This window comes from Pygocentrus nattereri, chromosome 19 (genome assembly GCF_015220715.1).
Source record: "Pygocentrus nattereri isolate fPygNat1 chromosome 19, fPygNat1.pri, whole genome shotgun sequence".
NCBI lineage: Eukaryota > Metazoa > Chordata > Actinopteri > Characiformes > Serrasalmidae > Pygocentrus > Pygocentrus nattereri.
In genome coordinates, this window is record NC_051229.1 from 29,859,378 (window position 1) to 29,868,947 (window position 9,570).

Genomic DNA, 9,570 nt, shown 5'->3' on the forward strand with positions numbered 1-9,570 from the left:
CAGCTAGCACTTTTCCAAAGAAAGGCATTGGGTATGCTGTTTTAGAACGCTCTGGAAGGGAACCTGCCAAACCAGTGGAAGATTTTGGTTCAGTCTTCAGAGTGAAGTGATGGGAGATCTTGTAGCCTTGAACTGTAGATCTTGAACTGTAGCCTTCCCATGCAGTTAGCTTCAAAAGCCTCAGTTCACTGAATGGTTTTTATTTCATTAGTAATGGAAGGCTAATAACTGTTGGGTCAAGTTGTATTTCTAGAATCACATTCTGTAATTCTTCACTACACTCTTCAAAACAAAGGATCCTATAAGGCTCTTGGCTCGGATACAGGGCTCTTGGAAAAAAAAGAAAGAACATTTATTGGTGTAGAATCTTTAAGGGTGGGTAGGGGGTTTTAGTGGACCCAGGGGATGGTTTAAATAGTGATATCCTTTAGGTAAGTAGGGGGAGCTATCACAATCAATGTTTTGTGTTTTTCTGTGTGTAAATACATGTCTATGTGCATTTTACACACTATATGGACAAAAGGCTGGTAAAGTTGTGTACTGGGGGTTGATTGGCATCAGGTCAGTAACTTTTCATCATCTACAGTGCATTATATCATTACAAGAGTCAGAGAATCTGGAGAAATCTCTGTATGCAAGGGACAAGGCCAAAAACCATTGTATGCTGCATATAAAACCATGATTCAGAAATGCTGCCACCTTCTCTGGGCCTGAGCTTGTTTAAAATAGGCTGAGAGTAAGAGGAAGAGGAAGCTTGCTATTTGTGTACAGTTCAAAAGCTGGAATTCAGGACATTATAGGGGTGCATGAGTGCACACCTGTGAAGGCACCATTAATGCTGAATGATATATCCATGTTTTGGCAACATATGCTGCCGTCCAGACAACTTCCTATAATTATTTCAGCAAGACAATATGAAACCACATTCTGCATGTATTACAACAGCATTGCTCCATATTTAAAAAATAAAAAATCCAGGTGCTAAACTGACCTTCCTACAGTCCAGACCTGTCCTCACTGAAAATATTATTTGAACTTGAACTGTCGTATCAAACAAGAACAGAAAAACGTCACTTTCAAAACTACAGCAGTGTATCCTCAGTTCCCAGTGTGGTTAAAAGAGGAGGTGATGGAACAACTCTTTTGGAACATGTTGCAAGCATCAAATTCAAAATAGGCATATGTTTTTCAAAAACAAACAAACAAAAAAAAAACAATTTCTCAGTTTCAGCATTTGATAGGTTGTCTTTGTAGTGTTTCCTTCAAAGATATGGTTTACATGATTTGCACATCATTGCATTCTATTTTTATCTACATTCTGCACAATTCACAGTAAAGCTCAGAATATTTCCAATAATACTGTATTTGTTGCTTTAATGTTTTGAGCTAAAGCTTTGAAACATATTGCCAACCATCATCATAATGTGCCAACAAACCCCATGTTCCATCTGACTGGCACAAGTACGCAACATGAATACATAAATTTAGTCGTGTATGCCAAAAAGCTCAGAGTGTACCATGAATGCCCTAATTTAATCTAATAAGAAATATAAAGCACGGAATATGTCTGTTTCAAGCTTGGATGTTCAGCTTGCTGCTAGTTGGGTTAGCATATTGTATGGTGTGCCTGGGATAAACAGCAGAGAGTGAAAACTGTGCCAACCAACCCCACTCTCTCCTACATTGTGCGGATGTTCCTTACACAATAAAAAGGTTTTTCACACTCACACAACTCATCTATGAAAAATGTTATGCTTTGAATTGTCTTTGAATTAGTAGTTCTTCTACAAACATCCCTAATGGGAATGTTTGTAAACATTCTCCGGTGGATGCCATAAGGTGGATGCGAGCTCAATTTAAGCAATAGTGAATGCGAACAGAACAGATGTAACCACAACACTGGCAATAATGGTAAAATCGTGTTCTGTTTGAGGCTCAAAGTCAAAATGTACCCAAATGCATAATGGATAAGGTGTAAGTGTTTCCATTTGTCTACCTACCAAAGCAATGAATGCAGTGAAATGTGTGGTGAGTGCATATTTCTGATATAAAAAAATACAAAAAATAAATAAATAAAAGAGGCTGTGTTAAGGGTAAAGTTATCTACCTTGAAAAATCATGTTAAAAATAATATTTAATGGGCTACTTGGACCCCAACAGCGTTAGTATCATAAAGCCTAGCTCAGGTCAGTTCTAAGAAATATCTAGTTTCTTAAACAGTGACTATTTAGAGGTACTTTCTGAGCAGTTTGATACTTCATTAAAAAAAAAAAACCTTAATATGGCAGTTAAGTACAGAGTGATTCAAAAAGATTCATCCAATTTCAAAGCACCATATTGTTACAACCATGAGGTGTCTAAAAACCAATCACAATCCAACTGAAAGAGGGGGTGATGGATGTTCTAATGGTCACCAGAAGATTGCGCCCTTCAGTCTGACAGGAGATGCGACCCCTGAGCAGAAAGCATTCTGTGTTCTCCGCTTCAATGAGAGTGAATCCGTCATAGCGGTGCAGCCTGATTCTCATGGACAGTGAACCTCCAACAGCTCAGAGCGTTCATCGTTGGTTCCACAGCACTGGATGATCTCCAAAATCGCACTGAAAGAGCCGTGAGCGCAGCGACACCCAACATGCTCAATGGGATGAATTTGTCTATGGCGCTGATGTCCGTACAGCCGGAGGAGGTTCATACGGGGCACTTGTACAATTACATTATAATATTTATGCTCATTTACAGTTTACGGCATTGTTCTGTAATGATTTACAAGCGAAATGAATCATTGTGAAATCAGGTGAATCCGATCTTTTTGAACCACCCTGTACTTTCAGCATTCATAATTAGTAAACATATTAATTAGCAGAAATTAGAAGCCTCAGATAAACACAATGTCTTTCTTTTCATCATCATTTTTTTTTTCGCCTGTGTATTTGATCATTTGACTATAAGCTGGGCTTTCGGCTTATTTGTGCTGTACTGCTTCTTCTATAGAGTTACTCAGCATTCTTGTTTGTGGTTTGTGTTCTAGGTCATTCATTGTGCATGTAACCCTTTGTTTGTGATAAACCACTTTACCCTTTGCCTGTTTCCTTTTTAGATTTCGGATGCCTGGACTCATGTTTGGATATTGCTTGCTCATATGCCTGTTTTCTGGCTTCGATTGTGGAGTCTGGACAAACGAGTCAAGCCCCTTTTTTACCTTTCAGTCCTGAGCGTCCGACTAAGTCTGTGCCATTACACTTCCAAAGTCTTAGACGTTGGTTGGATTTTTTTCTGTTCTCACAATCTAAGTAATCCTGCATTCAGTGAGATCTGGACTGGTTCTGAGAACACCAACAGCTTCAACAGGGTTTTTTTTTTTTTTTTTTTTTTTCTTAACCTCTGGAGCCCCTCTGAGGACATTATCTCAATTTTGCATCTCCTCTTAAATTATTCTGAGGTGAATTTACACTTATTGTTATATTGCAATATTCATGTTTTTCTTTATATTTTTATGTAAAGTCAGATTCTCTGTTAGTGTGTGTGTGTGCTCTGTTGGGGGCCTCACTATCCCCCCCCCAAAGAGAGGGACACAAATGTATAGAACAGTGTTTGCCGGGGGGTATCTGATTGCATTAGAATAAGCCTTTCCAGATGTTTTCTTATGTATGTGCGGACATTCACCATATAAACCAGAGCCAACTCAGACATTGAGAAGCGGTCCCACATTGGCCTTCGGGACTCTACCAGGGCTTTAACACTATCTTATTAATTTGAAATAAAGTTGTTCATGTTTAAATCCAGATAGTGTCTACAGAGCTTTCGTCTCCCCACCTACACAACTGAGAATAAACAACAATTCACACAATAAACAAAGGTTTTTCATATATGATCACATAGTTATTATGCTTTGTAATCTTCATTGCTACTTTCCAAAACTGCTGCATCAACATGTGCAGAAGCTGTAAGCTCTCTTCTCGCCATTTCACACGCGTCTCTGAAGTGGACTGAATGAAGAATGAAGGGTTTCCGGCGTGATGGGCCAGTCTTTAGTGATGTCCTGAGTGTCTCACACAAAATATAGACAGAAAGAAGAATCCATCAGTTCCACATGATGATGTGCATGTCAGCCCCTCTTCATTGCCTCATAACTCTGGATGTGATTCTCGTATTATCTTGTGAAACATTGAGAGTGTGGCCGTCTTTGTAGACCCCAGGGTCTAATGTCTCCTTGACAGCACAGCACTGTAGGCTGATTTGTCTCAACCTTGTTAGGCACCTTAATTAATTAAATTCTAAATGTCTCAATATTTGGTCTGTCCAACTTTCGCCCTTAATCACAGCTTGAACTCTGTTTGCTGACAATTCTGGAAGTTTCTGCACCCACACTTGTTTTATTTATCTTTTACAGCAGCACAGACAGGCCTGAGCTGCACAGTATGTTTCTCCTTTTTATTTCCATTCCAAACATTTTCAAAGATTTTCAAAGGGCTCGAGGTCTGGTGACTGTTTTCTCTCAAAGGAATTGCTTGAAAAAGATACAAAAATGATTTCTCAGCTGTGAATAATGCATACTCAAAGAATATGCATTGACTGTAACATTTTATATTCGTTTTTGATAAATGATGCAGTAAAAGAGCAGCTCTTGGTAGACTTTTAGAACTTACAATGAAGCATTTCACAGTAAACATAAAAACACATTTGAGCTGATATAGATGTTGAGATTTGAAGTTCTACAGCGCATAGTAAGTTGGAAATTCTATTTTTTTTTTTCGAATCATTTTTTAAAAATAAAGTAGCAAAAGATTACAGGAATAGTAATTACTATGAATAATCTGATTCCTTTTTACTGTTATTCTTTATTGTTCTTTATTATGGTCTTGCCTGTGATCTTCAGTACACTGGATCCAAATGAAACAATGAAAGAATGATCTGAAACATATGCTTTCAACCACGGACACTCAAAAGCCATAAGGAAATGGACAGATAAGCCTAATTGATGCAATTGTAGTCCAAATGTAGAGGGACTGCTGAAATTGTAGCCCAAATGTATGACAAACACCAATTTCTGTTTTTGGAGTGCATATGGTGTATTTCACTATAGTGCAAAATTCAGAGACCACCCTTCATTTATTGAATTCCCAGCCAAAGTAGTTTCTTGCAGAAGTACAAGTTGATCATATTTCTCGAAGACAACTTGGAGTGTCAAAAAAAAGTAAGAAAAAAAAGAAAAGTAAAAGTTTAAAAATTTAAAGATAAAGAGAAAATGTGACTCTGCCATGACTTGCATGTTTGGGCACTCTTCAGAGCTGAAAGAAATCCACAGGAGATGGCCATCCTTCCACTGTGTGAAGACAACTCAGTGCTGTGAGACTGAAATGATGTGTGTAACGCGGAGTGATGAGGAAGCGGACGCACGTGCTGAGAAAAGCCAGATATATTCAGAGCAAACCCAAAATCAGTGTCAAGACAGTCCAGGGTCATAGAGCCAATACGTACAGAACAGGGAACAGACAGTGTAAGAAACATTTTCTCTGTATCTTTAAATTATTTTTAAAATGTTACTTTTTTTTTTACTGTTTTGCTGTGGAACAGAAGCCAAGGGCACAAAAACAGGAGAGGAAAACAACAACAGACAAAACATGAACAGAACGAGGACGAAACAAGGGTCAAGGGAGGACAAGGTGGCACAACACAAAACAGCGCTGAACGAGGGACAACAGAAGGCACAACAGGACAAGGAAAACAAAAACCCAAGACAGACCACGTAAATGACAGGGGAACAGGAACCAAATCAGACACTAGGACAGAAACAGAAAGAGAGACAGGAATACAGGTGGAACAAATCGGGGCGGAGTCAAGAAAACAAGGGGGCAGGACAGTGAGGTAAACACAACACGAGCACATGGACAGGACTGGGAGAGGCCAATAGTGACAACGTGTAGCTGTCAGGAGGAACCTCATTGAAAAAAAAAAAGAAATAGATAAAGAAGAAGAATGTTTAGAAATGACACAAAGGAGCATCCAAGAAGAGCCTACATCTCATCATCACTGTTTGGGATCATGAGAAGCAGAAAATGCATCCAACTTCTAAGACTGAACTTTAAAGGTGTGGAAAAACCCTCATCAAGATGAATTTGATAAACTAAAACCAAGTTTCCTGAAAAGAATGGAAGCTGTAACGCAGAAATGTAGACACACCAAATACTAAAAAGGTGTGATGTGTGCTTCTTACTCAGAAATGGTCATTTGTGAACAATATTGTCTCACATTACAATGTAAAGTAGAAAAAGAGGGACTGCTAGAAAAATCTGAAAACATGGTCCATGCTAATTTCAATGCTGGTTAGATCGCTCACTCGCTCAATGTACATGTAAAGTACAATGACATAATTTACATGAAAGACATAAAAATAAATAAATAAATAAAGACTTTTGGTTGTTTGTTTACAGTCAAGTGCTATCGCCTCACAGCAAGAAGGGTCTGGGTTCAATTTCCCAGCGACCATAGTCCAAAGTCAGTCAGGTTAATTGGAGATACTAAATTGCCCCTAGGTGTGAATGTGCATGTGACTGTACATGTCTGTGTGTCTGGCCTGTGATGTACTGGTGACCTGTCCAGGTCCTGCGGGAGAATATTCAGCGGTCAGTCCGATCAGCTGATGCAGAATGACCTGAAGCGTAAGAGGAAATCTACCTCTGAATGACTCAAATATGAAAGTTTTGGAGAAGTCAAAGTCCTGACTGGAATCCTATTGAGATGCTATGGGAAGACCTTAAGTGGGCAGTTGGAAGTATCAGAAGCTGTCCAACGTGGCAGAATTAAAGCAGTTGTGTAAAGAATATTGGGCCAAAATCCTCCACAGTGAAAAGTATGAAAAGTGTGGTTGTAGTTGTTGCTGCTGAAGGTGGCACAACCAGGTATTCAGTTTAGGGGGCAATTACTTTTTTTACAAGGGCAATATAAGTGTTGCAAAAATGTTATTCCCTCAATAAATGCAGTGTTCCATGTGTTCTCATGTTATATCGCAAGGCAATAAGACAATATTACATTGTCTTATATTTTGCAAGCGGATCTTAAAACATTTAATGTGACATCTGCAAAAATAGAGGAAGTTTCTAGGGGCAAACCCTTTTTCACTAGATTGTGTACAGATTGGGACACATCACATCTATATAGATCCTTTGCAATCAATACTGCCTGAAGCCTCTGGCTGCTTGACATCTCCAGACACTGAGCATCTTCCTTGCTGATGTTCTGGTAATGCAGCCATTTTCAGTTTCAATGGCTTTTTGCTTTCAGTCTTGTCCTCACTAAGTGAGATGCATGCTCCATTAGCTTAATTCAGGTGATTGATTTGGCCGGTTGAGAAGGTTCCACTTTTTGGCCATGAAAATCTCCATAGTTGTTTTAGTACTATGCTTGGGGTCATTAGCCAGCTGCAAGGTGAAGCACACTCCCGAGAGTTTTGAGGCATTTATCTGCATTTGGAAGACGTTGTTCAATGCACTTGAGATTTAGTGACTGTTTTCTCTAAATGACCTGCAAAGAATGATTTGTCTCAGTTTTAAACTGGGCTACACAATATGTCATTTGTCATTCATTACTGAAATATCGATATTCATGACTAATACTTTCAGTTAATGCAGAATTCAGTAACATAGATTCTAACCAGCCAGTGAATGTTCTGTTGCATACTATGAGCATGCTGACCAATCACAGTTGTTCTTAAGGTGTTTGTTTGAATCAAAGCATTCATGTCGTATAACAAATGCAAATCAATTTGTTCAGAAATGATGCAGACTGTAACTGTAACCACATAAGTGACACTTTTCGACTTCGCCTCAGTCCATTTTAAATGTGCTCAGGCCCAGAGAAGGTGGCAGTGTTTCTGGATCCTCTTTATGTATAATTTATAGTATAGTAGAGTCTTAACTTGCCTTTGTGTTCACAGACAGTGGTTTTCAGAAGTGTTTCTGAGCCCATGTAGTGATTCCCTCTACAGAGTCATGTCTTTGTTTAATGCAGTGCTGCCTGAGGGCCTGAAGATCTTGGCCAGCAAATACTGATTTTCAGCCTTGTCCCTTGGATATAGAGAATGAATTGTTGCACTATTTGCCCACACATTTTTTCACAGAGTGGTGCACCCTTCCTCATCTTTACAGCCTCTCCGAGATGCTCTTTTTATACCCTTTGATGTCACTAACCTGTTGCCAATTAACCCATTACAATTTAAAACTGACTTGGACATTATAATCAAGTCAACCTTATAAAACCTTAATTAATTATGCTTATGAATGAACATTCCGTTTTATCGCTAATGAAACTGCCAAAACATTTCAGTATTTAGAATTTTAGTTCTGTTCAGCTCTGGACAGTTGTACCCACATAAAAATATTAAATTTTTCATTGAAACAAAATAGATTTACTTTGCAACAGAAATTGTGTTTCGCTGGTGATAATTCTTAAAGGTATGTTCTACTTGTTTGACTTTGGAGCACATTTACTTCAAAACAATGCGATCTTACTTCTCACTATGTGGCCATAAGGGCCAGGGATGCAGTCTCACTTCCTGCTATAAAATGCAGGGGTGTGGCTAAAATAAGACTCCACAATGGAATAAAACTATGTTTCAGTGGTGAATATGATGGACAGCATTTAAAAAAAAAAAAAAATCAAAATCTTTCCACTGCAGTCTTTTCATGGACTGCTATCTACTGGGGCATTCGTGGTCTGGAGGTTAGGGAACCAGCCCTGTGAACAGAAGGTTGCCAGATCAATCCCCTTGGCTGACAGTCCATGACTGAAGTGCCCTTGAGCAAGGCACCTAACCCCCAATTGCTCCCCAGGTGCCGTGGATAGGGCTGCCCACCACTCCGGGCAAGTGTGCTCACCGCCCCCTAGTGTGTGTGTTCACTAATATGCATGTATGTGGGTGTTTCACTGCATGGGTGGGTCAAATGCGGAGGTCTAATTCCACAGTGTGCAAACACAGTGTGCAAACATACTGTGCTCCCCAAAATAAGGTTAATCGCTTGTATCACGATCCTATAACAGGTGGCTAATGCAATTAGAGAGTAGTATCTAAGTACGCTACACATAATAAACCTTCAAAACAAAAAGCATAAATATCCTGCTTGCTGTAATGTTGGCTGGCACTTTATGTGAGCGTGAGTAGCTGACGTATACCTACTGCTACCTCTGATTAGTACTTTGGCAGATGAAGCGTTACCTGTGCCAAGTTCTACCCACCCAGCTCAAACTGAATGGAAGAAAAGTTATTTAAAAAATATCTACATAGGAAAGACCATCATTCTATCTCTGCCAGTTCATAGTAAAAACATTAATATTAATAACAGTATAGATAATAGAAGAAAATTGCTGCAGGCCTTGTAACATGCAATATATGTCATTTTATATATTTATATATTAATTACTACTTTTTTAAACATATCCTTATGACATTAATTACAATATCAAAGACTACTGGTTGCGTATACTCGCCCCCCTTTTTTCTACACCATGCAATACCTGGCACTATTACGTGCTAATTTGTTCTCACCACCTTATCAAATTGACATTGTTTTTCAA